Below are 22,343 nucleotides of genomic sequence, written 5' to 3' on the forward strand. Positions count from 1 at the left end.
AGGACTTCACTTTGAATTATTTCTCCCTTAATCTGCTTTTAGTCCCTCAATAATCACAGTTACCACAACCAAGCTCAGGCAAGACTGGCCAAGCAAGACTATGACTGTAAATAATGAAGGAAGCTATCATAAATAACAGCAGGTGTTTTAGAGCACATGGAAAATAATTTTACTGTTCTTAAAAATAAATAAAATATTTTATTCTAAAATATGCCCAGTCAGCAACCAATATTGCCAGTGTGGAGAACTGTGTTTGTTGTGTGGCCCTAATAAAACTCAGGTAAACTTTATATTCCAAAATGACAAAATAGTAATTTTGTCATCATGTTATATTTCAGTGACTTCTCAGAGATGTAAATAACTATGTAAACTTCAATGTTGTGGAGAAGCAAAAACATTTGTTTTAAAGCCTTATCTTGTATCTTTTGTAGGTATTTTAAGCTTTGCTATTCCCTGTAATTCATTTGTCTCCAAAAATAGTAACCAAGAGGTTGTACTTGACAAAACTACCGGTCTGCAGTATTTAGTTTTCTAAGACACTAGGGGATGAAGAGGATTCTTCTCCCTGAATTTCAATATTCACATACTATATCTTAAAAATTTCATGGTTCATTTAGGAAACAGGAAAATAACATTAAAAAAAAAAAAAAAAAAAAAAAAGAGCAGAGAAGGAAGAGAAGGAAAGATACAAGTACCAGGGAATATAAGCTAGGTGTGATACTCCCTCTCGGAAAGCTATTATACTTGAATTGCAGGTTATTTGAATACCAAGACCACTAAAATTTTAGAGATGAAAAAGTCAATAGAACAAGAATCTCAAATGGTATTGGGCTGCCCTAATTCTGGCCCAAAGGCAAATTGGTCAGCTGTTTTCCTGTCAGTATTAAAATCGCAAATTGGTCCTTTGAATAGGTGTTCAGTAAAAGTGTGCTGACCTTAGTCAGCCAGGTGCTATAATTGCCCTCTCTTGTAGATAATGTTTGTCCAAACATGCATAAATGTAATGACACTTGTTCAATTGATCACCACACTAAGTCTTGCAAATTAGACTTCCTTTGTGCAGGAAGATTTAATACCATCTTAGGATCTCAGAAAACCAGTTCACTAAGATTTTAGCAGTGTTTGACACAGTGCTGGTTTATTCTTCTATGACTAAGGTAGCTGTAAAATTGTATTAAAGATTTACCATCATGGAATTAAGACCCCAAGTGGGGTAAAAGAATAATTGCCAACAGGCTGACCAATTTAGTAAGAACTTCAAACTAGAAATGATGGGGGAGGCAGAAGATGATAAACAATACACTGAGGAAGTAGTGGACCAAGCCACCATGGAAAGCACTCTATGAGAAGAAACCTTTTGATAACAAACAGGGTTAAGAGTGGTCCACTTCAAGCACATGCACATAAATACATGAATGTCTACAGGACAGTATCCTGGGAAAAGGTCTTGTACTTTTTCTGGGAAATTGGCATGACTGGGTGCCTCTCCAAAGAACCTGCACTTATGCACAGAGAACAAACAGACAGAATTGGAGATCTGCATGCAGTTGAAGAATCATGACCTGAATGGGATCACAGTTGCATGGTGGGACATCTTACATGCCTAGAGTGCTACTGTGAAGGAAACAGGCACTTTAAGGAGGACAGGGCAGCTATGAGGACTTATTTTCTAGAGCCTACAGAAGCAAACTAAACAAATTACTTTAGCAGCTGAGATTGTTAGGCATGTTTCATACTTGCACATTCTAAAAGTTTGCACCTGTACCATACTTACAACTACTGCACATCTGGCATCATCATATTTAGGGGATGACACATCTCCAACCAACACTGCTTCAGAGTGTACCCTTGATGCAACTGCATTATTGATTACTATCAATACTTCATCCCTAATAACACAGGATCCCACTACCTCCTGCTTACTCACAGATTTCAGAGGAAAAATGTATTGTCCTAATTAAAATTCCAGCTTGGCCACATTTTAGCAATATCTACTCTTCTGAGCTATGCAAAGAGACTGAAGTGAGGAAAACATTGCTCAATAAACCTTAAACTTACATGAATTTCTGAAATGTACATGGGTGCACATGTGCAGTATTAGTGATAAGGTAAGCTGTACTTTACATGCAGATAGTGTTGTCTAGCTTGTTAAACAAATTACATCCCATATTTTTCTTCTTCTTTCATAGTTCATCCATCAGCAATTTAAAAACATCTAGTTCACATGTCCAGCTATTTATGTTGCGGGTAGTAGAGAAACCACAATCACTTGCTGTTGGCTACTGCAACTATTTGTGGTTTTCCACAAAGATTTAAGAAGTCTTTATTTTTCGGCATGCCACAGAAAACTTTTAATGATGTAAAGCTAGTATGTCACTTTTCTGCTATTTTTTTTCCAGGCAGTTATTGGTCTGTGAAGTGGGTCTATCTGGATCAAAATAACACACAAAAAAAGTTCTACTGCATTCTCAGCAAGTTTGCGGATGATTCCAAACTGGGAGGAAGGGTTGCACACCAGAAGGCTGTGCTGCCGTTCAGTGAGACCTGGACAGTCTGGAGGACTGGAGGAGAACCTGATGAACTTTGACAAAGGCAAGTGTAGGGTCCTGCTCCTGGGGAGAACTAACCCCAGGCACCAGTACAGGTTAAGGGTGGACCTGCTGGAAAGCAGCACTGTGGAGAAGGACTTGGGAGTTCTGGTCAACAACAGGTTGAACATGAGTCAACAATGTGCTCTTGTGGCCAAGAAGGCCAGCGGTATCCTAGGATACATTAGGAAGAGTATGACCAGAAGGTCGAGGGAAGTTATCCTCCCTCTCTGCCCTGATGAAGTCGCATCTGGAGTACTGCACGCAGTTCTGGGCTCCCCAGTTTAAAAAGGACAAGTAATTACTGGAGGGATTCCATGGCAGGCTACAAAGATCATGGAATCATAGAATAATTTAGGTTGGAAGAGACCCTCAGGATCATTCATGATTAAGGGTCTGGAGCATCCTTCTTATGAGAAAGCTGGGTCTGTTCAGCCTGGAGAAGAGAAGACTGAGAGGAGATCTTACCAATGCTTACAAATATCTGAAGCATGGATTTCAAGAGGATGAGACCAGACTCTTTTCAGTGATGCCCAATGATAGGACGAGGGTCAACAGTCACAGACTGAAACATAGGAGGTTCCATCTATACATGAGGAGAAACTTCATTATTTTAAGGGTGACAGAGCACTGGAACAGGCTGCCCGAAGAGGTTGTGGAGTCTCCTTCTCTGGAGATATTCAAAACCCTCCTGGATGCATTCCTGTATGATCTGCTCTAGGTCAATCTGCTTTAGTAGGTGCGTTGGACTAGATGACTTCCAGAGGTCCCTTCCAACCCTAGCCATTCTGTGATTCTTTGAAATTTCACCCATTGCCTGGTGAAGACTCATCAGGCTACATTATAATCACACCGTTCTTTGCACTTGGTCTACAAATAGAGCACAGTTTTTCAAAATATGGCATCATATTTTGCAACATGAACTAGATATTCATTCTATTTCTCTGAGTCTGTGTTATAATCCATTATGCTACTTTTATATTTCCTCTTGCCTTTTAGTTATGTCTTCTCACACAACGGAAAATTCTTTATGTACTGTATGTACATGAGGTATAATCTTCCACCAGGCAGAAAACCTTGAAAATGTTTTACATGTCAGCCTGCAAAATTTTCTTTTGTAGGTAAAAGGCATTTAACTTATGAAGAACTTACTAAAGTTTATGGGCCTTTCTTCCCTGTTTGTTTTTGTTTGTTTGTTTTTTGTCTCTGTGTTGGAATTCATTTGACTCATGTAATAATATTTGTGTTATAATTATGTTATAATCTTGCATTTTCAGGAACTTAGGTATTTCTCTGGATTTTGGAGGAAATTCCAATAATGTAAATCTTGATGGCTAAACAAATTGCAAGTGCTAACAAGAGGAGGTTGATTTATTTATTTTTCCTTAACAACTGGAGCAGGCAACACTTTAAATATATTACATACAGATAGCATTACTTCTCACTTATTCAGCAGCATTCTGAATAATACCTCTCTGTAACTCCTGCTGTATGGCAACAGGATGTCAGTTTCCTTTCTGCAGTCTTAAGTCTCTCTCTCTCTTTAACGTCTTCTGAAAACATCTCCTCTATCCTTATATTTCTTAACTAATAAATAGTAGATGTCAAGGGAAAAATAAATTCCATAAGGTTGATAAACAAAGTTAAAAGTTTTGGTTTTGTTGTTGGATATTTCTTGGTTGTTTCTAAGTAAAAGCAGACTGTCTTTGAGTATTAATGGCTTCTAGGATCACAAAGTTAGTACATTCTTCTCTTATTAAAATAAATAACTTCAGTTCTCTGATTTTATGGTTCCAGTAAAGCATTTTTCTACCAGCAAGGAAAGAGCATACAGCACAAGATATCAATCAACCGCACCATTCATGGCCATATAACCAGCTTTTCCACCACAGTGTGAAAGAAATGGCAATTGTCTGTCTGCATCAACATTTTAGGGCAAAAGAGTCTATTATAGCTTTTCTTTCATCATCTGATGATGTTTCTAGGAATCCCTGTAGGCTTCCTTGCTGGAAACATCCTGCTTAGCAGATACATAGGTTAAATAAATGAAGGAGTGTTGACTTGCAAAGTCTCGTGCTGACCCGCTAAGAAAAATTTTAGTTCTGAGTAGAGACAACAGTTGACTGAAAGTGAAGAGCAGAAATGAAATCTTGTACACAAAAACACTTGGATATATGTAAACACACACAGCATTGTCCTGGTTTTGTTAAAAACAAGTTTCTCTTTCAGCGAATTTTGCCTGTCAGCTAAAGCCTTCATATTAACTGCATTTTCCTGGAGAACCAGACACATGTTTTGGTAAAACCTAGCAACGGAATGCAAACTTACTGATAAGCATGGATGGACATCTCGTGAGAGGGGCGACGAGGAACAACTGACCAACTGTGTATAACATTCCATTCACGTGAATACTTCATATAAAATGGGAGATCACGAGGATCTCGGCCCTTCTTTTCTTTTTTTTTTCCCTATGGCCGACATTAGGAGAGGACCTTGCTAGTCGTCCCTGCGAACTGAGGCCTAGTGAGAGACTGAATCCAGCTCTGGTTGGCTGTGGAGTCTAATCCAGGACTTTGGGTGCTGGCTCTGCAGTTGCTGAGACTTTCAAGATTGGTTTTGTATATTTAGTATTATTTTCTCTATTCTTATTAGTAGCATTAGTAAAACATCTTTAATTTTTCCAGCTCTCTTCTCTCTGTCCTTCTTTTTTCCTCCCAATCACCTCTCCTGAGTGGAAGGGGGGAGAGGGAGGGGCAAAAAAGGGGAAGTGGGGGGGGGAAAGGGGGTTAACAATACATCTGCCAGGGTTTTATTGTCACCCCGCAATCTTAACCCTCGACAGATAATTGGCGCCCAACGTGGGGCAAGGGAAAGGGGTAAATCTGGAGATTTTTGGCTTTTCTACTGCTCTGACGTACCTTTCAATTTTCTTGGCACGGTGCCAACTCATAGAGTTGTGATACTCGCGCGTCGGTTTGCTTCGGATATTATTTAGTGGTATTAAGGCAAAGTGAATTCCACTGATTTAAAGATGTTATGGCTTAAGTTGTATCAGTTATTTTCTACATTGTGCTCACTGATTCCATATCTGTGTTGGGCTTTCTTTTTAAATCGGAGTATTCATCATATAACAACAAGGAACTGGACAATGCTCATGATGATACTGTGTGGTTTGTCACTGGTTTATTTCATTATACTGCAGCCGCTAATGAATTTCTACTCGCTTCTGCTTTACCTTGAAAAGCCTCCAGGAGAGATTAAAGAGCCGTACGGGTCTGTGTTTGCTAATTGGTCAAGCGAACCTTTAGAAAGGCTGACTAACAATACTTTCGTTTTTTCGCTAGGACAGTTCGCAAATGTTTTAGAGAGCTTTGAATATCCTTGGAGTTTTGATAGAACTGTGATGGTGTTATCTGGTTTGCTGAATGTGTGTCAGTTTGTGCTTCTGTTAAGAGAAATGGCGTTCAACAGGAGGTTTGCGTCTCTTTGTTGTCCTGAGATTTGCGGTGCATCTTCGGAAGCTTTAGCAAAAAGCACTCCTGGCCGCTCGAGAAAGAGCAAAACAGTGAAAGCAGCCACTGCCCCCCCTACGGTGCCTTCGCAGGCTGAAGGTACAGCTCCTACACAGAGTTCTTCTGCCAAGGTCACTTCTGATAACACTAATTCTGCAGCCTTAAAGGCAGCTCCCCCTTCTTCACACACTGGGCACTGTTGCTGCTGTAACCATAGCGATCCCTGTGACAGTCATTCAGACTCTGGAAATGAATCAAATGATGGTAAACCCATATCAGCATCAGTTGCTGGTTGTAAGAAAGTCACTAGAAAGACTACCCGTGCAGCAGATGATGGCACAGGGCCAACATCAACCCAAGGTGCACCATCAGGACAGGGAGGAGATGAAGTGACCACCACTCGGTCCTTTTCTCCAGGTGAGCTGAGAGATCTGCGAAAAGACTTTAGTCGTCGTGAAGGCGAGAATATTTTAACCTGGTTGCTCCGATGCTGGGACAATGGGGCAGATACAATTGAACTGGAAGGTGGTGAAGCCAGGCAGCTGGGATCTCTGTCAAGAGATTCCACCATTGATAGGGCAATTTCAAGAGAGTCTAACGCCACTACTCTCTGGACCCGACTCCTGGCAGCTATGAAAGTAAGATTTCCCTACAAGGAAGATTGTATATCCAGGTTAGGGAAATGGAATACTATGGAGAAAGGTATTCAGTTCCTGAGAGAATTAGCTGTGCGAGAGATCATCTATTTTGGACCAAACAGCCAAGAGGGAACAGATCCAGATAGAATCAATTGTTCACGACCTCTGTGGCGCAGATTTGTACAAAGTGCATCACCTGCATATGCTAAGTCATTGGCAGGAATGCTCTGGTCATCTAGAGGTGGACAAGATATTACTGAAGTGATTGAGCAGCTCCGTGAATTTGAGGACAGCCTTGCTGGTTCTCTACGGGCTTGTGTCTCTGCTGTAGAGAGACTGTGTGAAAAATCTGATGACCGGTTTGAAAAGCTATTGCAAGAAATCAAAGAACTCAGAGAAGACACGTACCATTCACGACCTGCACAAACCTATGTTTCAGCTGTTAGGAAAAGGCGTTTCCAGTCTCGAGAGAGAGGACAAAGGCAGCCCACAAAAAGAGATTCACTGTGGTTCTTCCTACATGAGCAGGGAGAAAACATGAATAAGTGGCATGGGAGGCCTACCTCAGAGCTTCAAGAACGAGTACGTGAGATCAAAGGAAAAACTCCTAGGAAGGTGGCTGCTCCAGTTTACAAAAGGAGCAGAAGAGATTCTGATGCTCTTGAAGGAACCTCTAATTCACACCCAGAGACTGTGCAAAACAGAAATTAGAGGTGCCCTGCCTCCAACCAGGTGGAGGAAAGGGATAACAGAGTTTATTGGACTGTACAAATACGATGGCCTGGTACAACACACCCCCAGGAGTACAAAGCTTTAGTGGACACTGGTGCACAGTGCACAATAATTCCTTCTAATTATAAAGGAACGCAATCCATCAATATTGTTGGAGTGACTGGGGGATCCCAGGAAGTGACTGTTGTAGAGGCTGAAATGAGCCTAACTGGAAAAAACTGGGAAAAGCATCCCGTTGTGACTGGTCCAGATGCTCCATGCATCCTTGGCATAGACTACCTCAAGAGAGGGTATTTTAAGGACCCAAAAGGGTATAGGTGGGCATTTGGTATAGCAGCTGTGGACACTGAGAAAATTGAACAGCTGTCTGATTTGCCTGGTCTTTCAGATGATCCTTCTGTTGTAGGACTGCTGATGGTTGACGATCAGCAGGTGCCAACTGCTACCACGACAGTGCATCGCCGGCAATATCGCACCAATCGAGACTCTTTGATTCCTATCCAGAAGTTGATCCGTCAATTGGAAAGCCAGGGTGTGATCAGTAAGACTCGCTCACCTTTTAACAGCCCAATCTGGCCAGTGCGTAAGTCTAGTGATGAGTGGAGACTAACTGTGGACTATCGTGGCCTGAATGAAGTTACGCCACCACTGAGTGCTGCTGTGCCTGACATGCTAGAACTGCAATTTGAACTGGAGTCAAAGGCAGCTAAGTGGTATGCTACAATTGACATTGCTAATGCATTTTTCTCTATTCCTGTAGCAGCAGAGTGCAGGCCGCAGTTTGCTTTCACCTGGAGAGGCATCCAGTACACGTGGAATCGCTTGCCCCAGGGGTGGAAACACAGTCCTACCATCTGCCATGGACTGATCCAGACCACACTGGAGCAAGGTAAAGCTCCAGAACACTTGCAATATATTGATGACATCATCGTATGGGGCGACACAGCGAAAGAAGTCTTCGAGAAAGGTGAGAGAATAATTCAGATTCTTTTGGATGCTGGTTTTGCCATAAAACGAAGCAAGGTCAAGGGACCTGCACAAGAGATCCAATTTTTAGGAATAAAATGGCAAGATGGCCGTCGTCAGATCCCAATGGATGTGATCAACAAAATTGCAGCAATGTCTCCACCTACTAATAAAAAGGAGACACAGACTTTCTTGGGCGTTGTAGGTTTTTGGAGAATGCATATTCCTGACTACAGCCACATTGTGAGCCCTCTCTATCGAGTGACTCGTAAAAAGAACCAATTTGAGTGGGGCCCTGAACAACGACAAGCCTTTGAACAAATTAAGCGTGAGATAACTCATGCGGTGGCCCTTGGACCAGTTCGGACTGGACTAGATGTTAAAAATGTGCTCTACACTGCAGCCGGAGATAATGGACTTACTTGGAGCCTCTGGCAGAAAGCACCAGGAGAAACCCGAGGTCGACCCTTAGGTTTTTGGAGTCGAGGATACAAAGGATCTGAGGCCAATTATACTCCAACTGAAAAAGAGATACTAGCAGCATATGAAGGAGTTCGAGCTGCTTCAGAAGTGATCGGTACTGAAGCACAGCTCCTCCTAGCGCCTCGACTGCCGGTGCTGAGCTGGATGTTCAAAGGGACGGTTCCCTCTCCACATCATGCAACCGAAGTTACGTGGAGTAAATGGATTGCATTGATCATGCAACGAGCTCGAATTGGAAGTCCCAACCGTCCAGGAATCTTAGAAGTGATTACAGACTGGCCAGAAAGTAAAGACTTTGGGATGTCTCCAGATGAGGAGGAAGTAAAACGTGCTGAAGAAGCACCACCGTATAATACACTTTCAGAGACTGATAAGCAGTATGCACTGTTCACAGATGGATCCTGTCGTCTTGTAGGAAAACATCGAAGGTGGAAAGCTGCTGTGTGGAGTCCCACACGACAAGTTACAGAAGCCACTGAAGGACAAGGTGAATCTAGTCAATTTGCAGAAGTGAAAGCCATCCAGCTGGCTTTGGACATTGCTGAACGAGAGAAGTGGCCAATACTTTATCTCTATACTGACTCATGGATGGTAGCAAATGCCTTGTGGGGGTGGCTACAGCAATGGAAGAAAAGTAACTGGCAGCGCAGAGGTAAACCCATTTGGGCTGCCACACTGTGGCAAGACATTGCTGCTCGGCTAGAGAGCCTGCCTGTGAAAGTTCGTCATGTAGATGCTCATGTGCCTAAAAGTCGAGCCACCGAGGAACATCTAAACAACCAACAAGCGGATCAAGCTGCTAAGATTCAAGTAGCTGAGGTGGACTTGGACTGGCAACATAAAGGTGAACTTTTCCTAGCTCGGTGGGCCCATGATGCTTCAGGGCATCAAGGTAGAGATGCAACATATAAATGGGCTCGCGATCGAGGGGTGGATTTAACTATGGACACTATTTCACAGGTTATTCATGAATGTGAAACTTGCGCCGAAATCAAACAAGCGAAACGGTTAAAGCCTGTATGGTATGGGGGGCGATGGTTAAAGTATAAGTATGGAGAAGCTTGGCAAATTGATTATATTACACTTCCACAAACACATCAAGGTAAGCGTTATGTACTTACAATGGTGGAAGCAACCACTGGATGGTTGGAGACATATGCTGTACCTCATGCTACAGCCCGAAATACTATCTTGGGCCTTGAAAAGCAAGTCCTTTGGCGACACGGTACGCCAGAAAGAATTGAATCAGACAATGGTACTCATTTCAAAAACAGTATTATAGACAATTGGGCCAAAGAACATGGTATTGAGTGGGTATATCATATTCCATATCATGCACCAGCCTCTGGGAAAATTGAAAGGTACAATGGTTTGCTAAAAACTACACTAAAGGCACTTGGTGGTGGAACCTTTAAAAACTGGGATTCACATTTAGCAAAAGCCACTTGGTTGGTCAACACCAGGGGATTAACCAATCGAGCCGGGCCTGCCCAATCAGAAATTCTACGGACTGTAGAAGGAGATAAAGTCCCTGTAGTACACATGAAAAATATGTTAGGAAAGGCAGTCTGGGTTACTCCTGCCTCAGGCAAAGGCAAGCCCATTCGTGGGATTGTTTTTGCCCAGGGACCTGGCAACACCTGGTGGGTGATGCTTAAGGATGGAGAAGTTCGGTGTGTACCTCAAGGGGACTTGAGTTTAGGTGAAAATATTCAATACTGAACTGCATGATGTGAATTGTCGTACTAACAGTATTTAATAAGTGTCTTTCAGGTCAAGACAGTGATGATGAAACAAGAGCTAGCTTCTTCGAGTGGCGCCTGACAACTTCTTCGAAGTTGATGTCTTTAACCCACAAACAGTGGTCATGAAATGCACTTGTACCATTTTTCCTGCCCTGGGAGACTGTTGTGACAAAATGAACTTAATGAACTTTTTAAAGGATGGTCCACTGATTAAGATTAATTACTCCTGGGTATATATGTACATATGTATATATATATATATAGTAGTAGTGATTCATTAGATTGTATTGATAGATTGTATTGATAAGGTCTAAGCATTCAGTGAATGGCATATTATAAGGGGTGGAATGTCCTGGTTTTGTTAAAAACAAGTTTCTCTTTCAGTGAATTTTGCCTGTCAGCTAAAGCCTTCATATTAACTGCATTTTCCTGGAGAACCAGACACATGTTTTGGTAAAACCTAGCAACGGAATGCAAACTTACTGATAAGCATGGATGGACATCTCGTGAGAGGGGCGACGAGGAACAACTGACCAACTGTGTATAACATTCCATTCACGTGAATACTTCATATAAAATGGGAGATCACGAGGATCTCGGCCCTTCTTTTCTTTTTTTTTTCCCTATGGCCGACATTAGGAGAGGACCTTGCTAGTCGTCCCTGCGAACTGAGGCCTAGTGAGAGACTGAATCCAGCTCTGGTTGGCTGTGGAGTCTAATCCAGGACTTTGGGTGCCGGCTCTGCAGTTGCTGAGACTTTCAAGATTGGTTTTGTATATTTAGTATTATTTTCTCTATTCTTATTAGTAGCATTAGTAAAACATCTTTAATTTTTCCAGCTCTCTTCTCTCTGTCCTTCTTTTTTCCTCCCAATCGCCTCTCCTGAGTGGAAGGGGGGAGAGGGAGGGGCAAAAAAGGGGAAGTGGGGGGGGGAAAGGGGGTTAACAATACATCTGCCAGGGTTTTATTGTCACCCCGCAATCTTAACCCTCGACAAGCATGATGATGATAGAACAGGGAAAAAGAGAAACTTCGGAATGTATTTGGATAGTATATTTTGGCCCATTCCCCACTTCTCATTGTGAAATATTGACTTGAGAACTCCCACCACCTGTGCAGAGCCAGGCTTGAAAAATGAAGTAAGGGCATGTCAGCATATTTATTGGCATAAATAATTTTCAGTATCATGAATTATGAACAGTGTTCACATCAAATTATCTAAAGCTTAGAATGTAGTATTGTTTCTATAATGAGTGCTGTTTTCTCGTGGGTCAATAATCTTGACAAACTAGTTAGCTGGAATGGCTTTCTTACGAAGCAATAAACAACAAATAATACTTCCTCAGCCAACTTTAAGAAATAGCACTTGCAAAAGAGGTAATTTTTGGCATGTTTATTGAAAACTTGTCCTCTCTCAAGCTGACTTCATTATTTTTAAGCCAGAATAATTACTTCTTATAGTACCTACAAGAAAAATACCAGGAGCAAACTCAGCTCAGTGGGACATCTGGTCTTCTTTAGTAGGATTCATAATTTAAATGAGTGACTTTATAGGTAGAGCATATAACCCTTCCCAATCCACAGCTACACATTTGAATGTGTGCTTTATAGGGCAATAGGAATATTTTCATTTAGCCATTGAGGTTTTAATCGTGCCCTCACAGCTCCTATTTCTCTGTCTAGCAAATTTAAGGGATTTGGTGTTACTAAAAACCAAACAAATAAACATGAAAACAAACAAAAACTTAGATATTATAAAGAGGAAAAAAAATATTTGTATTTCGGTAGTACAAGAATGTGTGTAGTTAGCAGCTAACAGACAAACAAGAGAAGATTGATGAATATGAACAACCGTGTTGAGAACTTGCTGCCCACACTGTATGTATTTAAGAGGTTATTTCAACTAGTTCCACTTTAGCTGAAGGGGCCAACTGGCCACTGATGGCTGATGTGCTTCGAGCACATTCCTGGACAATATCTGTAATTTAGTTTTATTCTGAAAGGAATCCAGTTCAAGCACTCAGAGTTCTCCAAAACATCAACCAAAGCACAGCAAGCAAAGACAACTGGGCTATTCACTCGAAAAGCATGCTTCTGTTGCAAATTAAAACACTAATGTTCATCACACTGACACATTCTTAAATATATCAGTCTTTTTGTCTTTTTCATGGGACAGAATTAAACATTGATGCTCATCTAAAAAAAAAAAAAAAAAAAGCAGATTTGTTGAGGGATAATGATCCTGCTTTTAAGGAAGAAAATTATAGGGGAACTTTATCCTAGACGAAGTGAACTTTCAACATATAATCAAAAAATGTTGTTTTTTTTTTTCATAGCAGGAGGTAGCTATTCTTGAAAGTCACAGACATCTGGGCCTCTTTGTCAAATATTAATTTGCTGACTCTGACTTTTGAATCTCCACAGATATCAGTGTCCAGTCATAGTTTATTTTAGCACTCATTCAAGTTTCACTTTTTCCTAGAGAAATAATTGCCTTTATTCTGAATGCATTAACTGGACCATTTTATCCAAGGTTTCAGTTTTTACCTCTGATAGAGAACAGTCTCACCAATCTGTTACACGGAAATATCTAGTGTACAGTGCTTTTTGAAACCTTAGTTACAAGCCAGCTTTACTTCATCCATCAGTGCATAAATAAACTGGAGCAGCCACTGAGCAAACCTGAGATGACTTATGTCTTGCTGTCAGTGATTTTGACAAGACTTTCACCTTGAATTCACCATGACTTAAATTCACAGTATAATGGCTTACTAGACTGAAGAACATTGATAATTTATTTTTTTTTTCAGCTGAGGAAAATAAGAGATGGAAGACTCAATGACATCAGTTAAGATAGTCACATGTTAATACTTATGCATAGGTAAGTAAGGCTAAACAGGAACAGAGACAACTCTAATATAAATGGAGGTGTACAGAGCTCAGGCATATCATGGGGAAACACATGCATAGGACTACATTCCACAATTGTACAGCATCTATCAAATCTTTAAGTGGATGAGAAGCCTCACAGTTCGTATTATGCTCCAGGTCTTGGGGACAATTTTCCATGATGAATGGAGCCGTATATATACTAGTTAGCATGAACAACTGATAAAAGACATCTAAAAGGCTAGAAAATTCCAACAACAAAGTGTTCATTAGTTCCAGATATTTAAATTACACAGATTTAACTAGGAATTGAAAAGATATATTTTCAGCCTTAAGAGTCTGAGGGGAGGGAAAGAGGCAGAACGAGAAAAAAGAGCACAGAATAGTTAGTCTGTCTTCTGGAAGATGCCAAATTAAGTTTCTATTTTAAAGCACATATTGTTTTGGACCAAAATAATGTTTTAAATTTCAGAGATGAACCTATTTACCACAAAAGTAATGGAATTCATTGTTCTTTTGGAAAGATCACTAAAAATCTGTAGAATAATTGCTTGTAATTATTCTTGGAACTCAAAACTATTAATTAGCCCTTATTCAGCAAAGCATGTATATTTGCATTTTAATGTCTGGTTAGATGTTTTACTGAACAGAATTTCAAAAGTCTAGCTCATGTTACATATGAAATGCATTTTGATGAACTTGTATCTTCTCAATACCAAAAACTCCAATTCTAATCTGCAAACCAGCATCTGTTGCACAGTGCTGTTGAGATGATAGGAAATCTGTAAATACAGGTACTTGAACAGGGGGTTTCCATAAATTCTTGTTCCAAAAACTGATTTGCAGCTTCCAAACTATGCCTAGTGTTGTGCTTTTTAATACTGAACTGTGAAATGGTAGCTCCATGACATTTACATCCTCATTAATGTACACAACACAATGCATTTTGAAGTAGTAAGAGGGTAAGGTAGGATAGGATATAGTTGAATGATTTTTACTGAGAAACGGCTCTAAAACTATTTCAAAATTTTAAAAATGGTTACACTTTTTTCCAGTTTTACACAGCTGTGGATATTACTGTTTCCAGACTATATGTACCAGTCTGAAATGCAACTTTAGGTATTGCTCTTCAACAGCAGAAATAAGCTGCACAGCAGATCAAGCTCAACCTGTTCAAAAGTCAGTGTCACCATCTAGCGGCAGTTTGAAAGAGTATAGGTAGTACATTCTTCAATGAAGTATTTTGTTTATTATGTAAGAAAGATACATTCAGAGGTTTTCTACTCACATTACACTTATTTAAGAATATCAGTTAAATATTTGGCTAAAATTTTAATGTAGAATCCAATTATCATTTATGCAAATGGTAACTGCAAAATATTCGGAAAGTGCTAAAATTCACCTTTCTGTCCTTGACAGTTTGCTGCCCTTTTCTCATAAACAATTTCATACAACTTTGGAATCTAGGCAGATGTCTACCTACAATGTACAATATAGATTAAAAATTCACATTCTTAGATATTTTATTTCCATATTTTGCAGAATTAATTAATTTCACATAATTATTACTATACTGTCATTACTTTCCAGCTTGTGGAAACACTGTGAAACACTGTTCAAAGTATAAACTCCTCTCAAGATGAAATACCTTTGTAACCACCTTTCCAACCCATTTTTTTTTTCCTCTTTTTCTCAGTTTCTCAATTTACAATATACTGGTGCAGAAAGAACAAAAGCTTTATTACATGGTAAAATATGGTAATAACAAGTTCCAGTAAACAAACTCACGCCTTTTAGTAAACACACTCATGCCTTTTAGTAAACACTATATCTCAAAGTTTTTGTATAGTAGTAAAATCACTGGACTTCACTAAACACTTTTTTTTTCATAGAATGGGGATGTTACTATTTGTTGTGAGAAAGAGTGGGAGGCTGCGCCTGCCTAAAGCCTTGAAATACAGGCGAGCTCAGCAGGCCCATTGATCTTCCAGCAGGGCTGAACTGACCAGCACATACATCCCCACTGGTGTCACCTCTGCCTGGGAGCTTAGTTGCTACTTCGGAGATCCCCCAGTGGAGAGGTAACTAAAATAAAACTTGCTCTTCGCAAATGCATTCATGGTCTCTGTCTCTTCTTGTGACGTGCCTGCGTATGTGCACACAATAATGTAAAATCCAAATTCCACTCCATCTACCACAGTTCTCTAGAACTTCTGTTTCCCATGTCATCCAATATATTCTCTTTTCTTCAGCTCGTTCATGTTATTTCTTGCTATTTTGATGTTTTACTGATCCCAAATCAAGAGAAGAATCCTCTGTATTGCTCTGAGGAAATCTGTTTCAGTTTTTTCTTGTCAAACAGCCTCTGCCTACATTTTTGGAGCAATTTTAACATCCTACTCCATAAAATAATTATTCCCTTTGCATAGTTGCCTTTTTTTTTTTTTTCAAATTCTGTCTTCTTTTCCTCAGTCTTTTTGGTTTTGGTTTGGTTTTTTTTGGGTGTTGGTGGGGTGTTTTTTTTGATCTACACAAAAATTTCTGCCCAGACTTTATGTGTCCACCAGGTATTATGCAACAGAGATTACTGATGCCCTTACCAACCTATTAAACCTTTCCTTACCTCAGTGCACAGCATTTTGTATACTTTACAAACCACAAGATCCCATCATTTAAAAATGCTGTAGATTATAAAGAGAAATTCCCAATAGGACTGCAAGTTTCATTATAGTATCCCCCAGCCCCTCCAGCATATAGATGTTGTGGTTTATAACCACAAGCCAGTCTGTGTTTTAAGAGCCAGAAACACAAGCAGCCCATACTATTTATATGTGCAGTATTCCAACTGGAAGAGCCAGTGGAAAAAGAGCACCTCTGACTCTGAAATCTTGAGTATATTACATCAGAACAGCAGAAGGTCAATTGCAAAAAATACAGAAACCTTTCAAACAGAGAGAGAATATGATAAGGAGCTAAAAGAATCTGCACTATTTCTCCATTTGTTGGAAAGAAGTGATACTAAGGGGAAAAGAGGCAGGTGAAGTCTCTGCTCTGTTACAGGCAAGCCTTGGGGCTTTTGGCATCTATCATGAACACAAAGCAGACTGTAAATTACTAGAAACAGTCATCCAGCAATTACAATACTATGATCTATGAAAAAGTGTCAGGTGGCAAAGCTACAGGATTTGTTTGCTTTTGGAAAGCCAGCAAATATTAAAAGTACACAAAAAGTACATATTTGTATTCAGATTAAAATAAAGAAACAAAAAAAGCAAACAAACAAAACCACAAAACACAATCACTTTCTCCATAAATGCCTTTCTACAAAGGACTAACATATGTTTTTCAAAAGACATAATGAAGTATGCAATGGGCTAAAAAGTAATAAAGACATTATGCACTGAGTTAACAGAGGTCATTGTGGATTTCCAGAAATACTGATATAATGCAAAATTCTTCTAGCAACCCATGATTAGACAAAAGGGTGATTGTAATTAGACAGTGAAATTGGTTGTTATTGACCAACACCACAGTATGTCATTGCAATAATAACTTCTTTTCTAGCAGCAGTTTAACATACAGGAATGCTTACAAGACGCATTAAACACTCATTGAACACCATTTCTAACTATTTTCCTGCCTGAGTGAACCGTCTATTCTCTAGAAACCACACTAGGAAGAATATATATACATATACATGTATATGTAAACTAAGAAAAGGGACTTATTTCAAGAGGAAAACACTAAGACTGACACCACAGTTTCAGTCATCTGGAATGAACAATATTTTCACTACCTCAAAAATACTTTACAAGAGGAAAAAAAAATGAAATTGTTACACATTTTTAGACCACAGATAGCTAAAATTTAATGGCAAACATATATATCAAGCCAGTAATAAATTATTTTCATTAGGAACCAAAAATGTTGCTGTCCTGCTACAGAGAAATAGCTTCTAACACATTTTAAATCAAAGAGCTGTGGAGATAATATCAAATCTACACCAGTTCGTCAGAGAAAAATACTGTCATTTTCCAAAAACCATCACACAAAGCTTATATATTTATTCCCCACTTCTATTCTACTGTGTTTGCACACACACATTTATGAAAAAAAAAAGTCATCCGAAATATTGTAAGGTGTAACCCACGGATGTTAGGACAGTGGTTAGAAAAAAATGCCAAAAATACTGGTAAGCTAACAGTTTTTGCATATACTACTACTTTTATCTAAACGAATGATTTAAAAAATACTAGCCAGATAATGGATTATACTTCAACAAAATAGATTTCTAGTATTTTTTTGAACAAAAAGCAGGGGCTTGTCCAATGTCTAGTAAAAGGGGAAATATATAGTATAGTTATAAGGTGTAGCCTACTTCAAAAAATAGACATGACTCTTATCTGTCCCTCTTGCTTGCCCTTAGCCCTACCACAGCTGCTGCATTTGTCCATACAGGCTCTCATAACAAATTCTTGGCTAATAAGAAAAAGTCAAGGAAAAGAGCCTTCTGGAAGAGTGTCTGCAGTCTTTCAGAAATGATGCAGCTCTTTTGATCCATGGCAATGATTATCAATCTGTATTTTTATGTCTTCCCTCTTTATCCCTCAACACTACCACCCATGTTCCCTCCCAACATACATACTATTTTCTAGGATCACTTTCCTTCATCCAAGAGGAAATGTCTGATGGTATGAAGGAGTGAGGAAAACATCCTGGAGAGTGTGGTAGAGCATTCTGACAAGAAATACTGAGGCTGGAGTGGAGAAGCACTGAAGATGTAATAGCTCAGTCTAAGGCTAAGAAGGGACACAGACTTTAAAAGCCTAGAAAAGCCCTTCAGAGCCCAAAGGACTTCCATGCTCTTATACCAACATCTTAGCCTATACCACTTCTATACTGCTACCTTGGCAATATTTCTGGGCACATATTTCCTTCCTCACTTGTATGCCTTCCCTTCCTGAAAAGTGTCCTCTTTTACTTCTCTAAATCCCTAAAGGTCATTCATCTATCATCAGAAGCATTGATACAAGTAAATGTGACTGACTTCCCTTCTTATTTTAAATACATTTTGTGTTTCTGAATTTTGCATTCAAAAGATGTTATTCTGTACTTCATTTCATGAGATTTCTTTAAGATCATTACTTTCATACCCTGCTATAAGTCTCGCCTCCCTTTTTTTATAGCATTTTTCATATAAGATACAATAACCAAGTATGTGCACATGAAAAACTCTCTCTGGAATGTTATTTAATACAAGAAAGTTATTCAGGTAAGGGAGGGTTTAACTTAAATGACAGTAAAGGGAGACAACAAAAAATATCCAGACCAAAGCCTTATAACTCTGTAACGCTGGCTCAGCTAGTTGTTAGGAGGGACACATTTGCTCTTGTACACATGCAAAATTTGTTCAACATGCTTGGAAGGACAAGGAGGAAATACATAATTGACAGTATCCTAACGGAATGAGGGTAGAAGAAGTTCTTGGTGCTCTAGTTAACTAACCATTTGTAGTGGTCAGTTTAACAGGATTTCATGTCAGTTCAACAAACTTGGAGACAATTGTTTTTACTGACTAGGTGATGATTTTCATCAGATACGTATTGGAGAGTCTACACTTTTGGGACATTTACCCTCACGCATGTTCTATTCCAGTTAGGTACTATTCACTCTGATGCTGAACTCCCTCAGGAATGTCAATTATATGAACTCCTTGTATAGAAAACAGTATGTCCCACTGGGTAGAACTAGTAATGTTGCAGTTCATCAAAGAAGGAAATATCAAACAGCCTAGAAATAGTCTTGTGGCAGAGCTTCAGAAAAATAACTCCAGGGGAAAAAAAAGCAAAAAGGCAACCCAATTTCTTTGCAGACTTGATGCATTTTACTGCAGTTAAAGTAAAGGCTTGTTGTGTGGATGATGTAACCTGATATGACAAATTCACTATTTGGAATAATCTTTCAATCTTTCTTGCCATGACTATGAAGAAAATATTTTTCAGACACTACAATGGGTTTATTGGACATCACAAGAAGATTTTACTAGCTGAACTACTCTACCATTAATGTAACTCCTTTATATCTTACTTGAAAACAAGTTATCACCATTATTATAAAAATATTCATATTTATATTTCAAAACATTTTACATAAAGTTGTTAATGCCTCTTTTCATTGTTACATGTCTCTTGACTGTTATGCATCTTGGGTTTATGTTTTATAATTTTCCATGTATTTCTCAGTCATTGGACAGCTTATTCTTCTATAAATGTGACAAATATATGTGCACACACCAAAAAAAAAAAAAAAAAAAAAAAAAATAAAAAAAATCAGACGTCTTTAGAAGCTACTATTCATACATTTCCTCTCAACAGTTTTCATTCATTTTCCAACAGTTTGTTTTTACTGTTTGCACAACTTCCTTCCTCTGAGTACATTATAACATTGGCCATTCCCAAGATTGATTTAAAGCGTGCTAAGTCCAGTACCTCCCCCCAGCCCCAATAATCAATAAGCCATCATTCCTTTCGTTGACAACTCTTTTTTGTAGGGCATTTTGGTATTTGAAATGCATTTTTCTTCCCCATCTAGACAGGGATGAGAGACTGCTATGGGGTGTGCTTGTCCCTATAGACCTTGCTCCAAACTGGAATGAGGAGAAAAGAGACCAAAGGCTACAGTCACCTGCTGGGACTTCCTGAGATTTAGTGGCAGGGCCACTGGTGATTTCTTTGTGCCTAGACCCCTGATCCAGCCTACCTGAAGGAGTCCTGGTATTCTTCCTTCATTGCATGCTGAAAACTAGGAGCATTTTGGCCAACATTTCATGGGAGATGAAGGAGAAGGCAAGAGCAATCATACACACTCTGGGTCACCTACCTCATTGCAATAACAACATAAGTCTGCTTGCACATGCACAGCCACCTTTTTTCCAAGCCAAAAAAAGTGACCGAAGTCGATACAGTACCAACAAAAGCAATATCTCTTTCCCAAATTGTTAAAACTGGTAGGTAAGGTTTTGGGACGCAGCAGAATTTAGCAGAGGCCTTTTACAGACAGCACCCAATGGATGTCTCTACTGCTTCAAGCAGCCCAAGTGACTTACAAGGAAAAGGACAATAGAATTGATATATAACACAGTGGGTTTACTGAAAGAGGAGTTTCATTATTATTTGAATATTTGGGTCTCAACTGTGCATATTCAGGAGACAAATTAATGACTTTAATAGACTAAGCTTACATAGAGAAGGGAGAACACACCTAAAAGTTTGTGACCTATGACTGCTGTCAGTGAACACTGTAACCATGCACTGGCTTAAAAAATATCAAAATTAAGTATCAGTCATTGCTGAACAAAACAGAATTACATCTATTCAGTATCTTATTAGAACTACATGAGTTTTTGACATATTGCATACAATAACCTTTATGCTAAAAGACTGAGTTATTTTTACACAAGAACAATCTTGCTATAACAACTGTTTGACTAAATTTAAATTTAGCTCATCTCTGTATGTGATTAAGGGGTTTAAACCTATTTTCAAAGGATTCTTTCAGCCAATGACTTTGATACCTGTTTTCAAATAGTTGGTGATAAACATTTAGAAAAAGACAGACATGAAAGCTCACCACTACTAAATCAGATGGTATTTTGCTTTTCTGAAGCTATATGAGCTTTAATAGTACATGATGATTAGCCTTCATTAATACAGTTTATTCCAGAAAGGACTTGTATGAAGCCAAAAAAGTACAGAACCAGTTGCTACTGGAGCTAATGGAAATACGTAATTTTAACGAGTGTGGAAAAAGAAATAATCAGAATTTTAATTTCTGCATTATTTATTGTAAAATAAGAACCTGAAAGTATCTACCAAAAGCATGAAGTGTCAAGTGAGAACTACTAGTAACCACTTATTTTTAGTGTCAGTAAATCTTGCCTGGACTGAGCATAATGGGAGGGAAGAAAAAAGAAATGGGGGGGAAGGAGGGGGCAAAAAAAGCCAAGCTGATAGGGACACATTACACATTTAGGCTACTGGTTTTTGTTTTCTAACTTTTATAGCAAAAGTCTTTACTACAAATCAGACTACAGAAGCATTAGAGGTACAAATATTAAGATGGAAGTAAGCAATGGTATTAAAACAAATCTATAAATTACTTATGTTTCGGTCAGAGTTAAGACAATATTGGACTTCAGATGCAGAAGAAAATTCTCAGTGTGCATGTGAGAGACAGCGTTTTAATCTGAGACAAATCAATCAAATGTAATAAACAGTGGAGGAAGTCGTAAATTCATTAAAGTTACATAAACAATCTCTCAACTTCAAAAACTAAGCAGAACAGAGGAAATTTTAAAAAATAAAAAACAGAAATTGTAATATCATCTAAGAGATATGGCAAATAAAGAGAAAAGGGGTAAGCATTACTTTTTTGTTGTTGTTGGTTACTGAAGCTGAAGAGCTAGATAGATAAGAGAAAAGAATGGACAATGGTAGAAATATCTGGATAGGTACAAACAGTAGAAATTTGAAAAGTTTTGGCATTTAATTTACCACAAAAGATAACAGACTAAGGAAGAATGAGAACCCTTAATTTGTTATTATTTCTGAATTGTGGTCTGCAAATCTGTTTTTTTTTTAAAGAAAATATCCATATGGGTGAAAAAAAACCCCTATTCTGAAAACTTCCCTTTGCAACAGTAAAGTTTATGTCCTGTAACTATCTTAAATATAGCTAAAGACAATTAATGTTAATAAAACACTACCTTCCAGCAATTTCATCTCTTGTATC

This window comes from Nesoenas mayeri, assembly GCF_963082525.1.
Source record: "Nesoenas mayeri genome assembly, chromosome: 4".
Lineage (NCBI taxonomy): Eukaryota > Metazoa > Chordata > Aves > Columbiformes > Columbidae > Nesoenas > Nesoenas mayeri.